We start from the raw sequence: 870 nt of genomic DNA, 5'->3' as shown, positions 1-870 counted from the left end.
TATATATATATATATATATATGGATGTATAAATTTTTCATCGTACATGCACAGTTCCACACGCTTTTAAGAATTACATGGAGTATTTCTTGTTGTGTAGTTTATTGGATCCAGTAATATTAGCTTTGTCAAAAGGCGGCGAGCTGGCAGAAATGTTAGCACACCGAATGAAATGTTTAGCAGTATTTCGTCTGTCTTTACGTTCCGAGTTCAAATTTCGCCGAGGTCGACTTTGCCTTTCATCCTTTCGGGGTCGATAAATTAAGTACCAGTTGCGTACTGGATCGATCTAATCGACTGCTCCCTTCCCCAAAATTTCGGGCCTTGTGCCTAGAGTAGAAAAGAATATTATCTTTGTCAAATATGATTTTTATACAGTTACATATTGTATACTGAAAATATTTATATATACATTAATAAACGTTCATATGTGAAATATTACTGTTTCTATAGAAAATTTAATCGTGTTTATATCTTATTGCTATTTAGGTTTCTCTTCGTATTTTTCCTTTGTGTTTATCAGCGGTTTATATGTCACTTTAGTATTTCCTGATTATATATTGCTTATAAATCAAATTACGTAACTGTTTATTCAGAGGGCTCACATAAAAAAAGCAATCCATTTATAATACTGTTAACAGCAACAACCCACGCACGCGCGTGCGTTTAAATTTCAGATACTGCAATTTATATTGGAAAACTTATTAGAAGCGTTGGCCTCCAAAACATTTTTAAGCGATTGCCTATTCTATACAGACTTCTTTTTTAAAATCTAACAATAAATTATATAATCAAATAAATTGCAGTGTATACATGTATGCATACATACATACATAAACACATAACTAATAAACGAGTGAAGAACAAATAT

This window comes from Octopus bimaculoides, chromosome 6 (genome assembly GCF_001194135.2).
Source record: "Octopus bimaculoides isolate UCB-OBI-ISO-001 chromosome 6, ASM119413v2, whole genome shotgun sequence".
In the NCBI taxonomy this organism is placed as follows: domain Eukaryota; kingdom Metazoa; phylum Mollusca; class Cephalopoda; order Octopoda; family Octopodidae; genus Octopus; species Octopus bimaculoides.
This window is presented reverse-complemented; position numbering follows the sequence as displayed.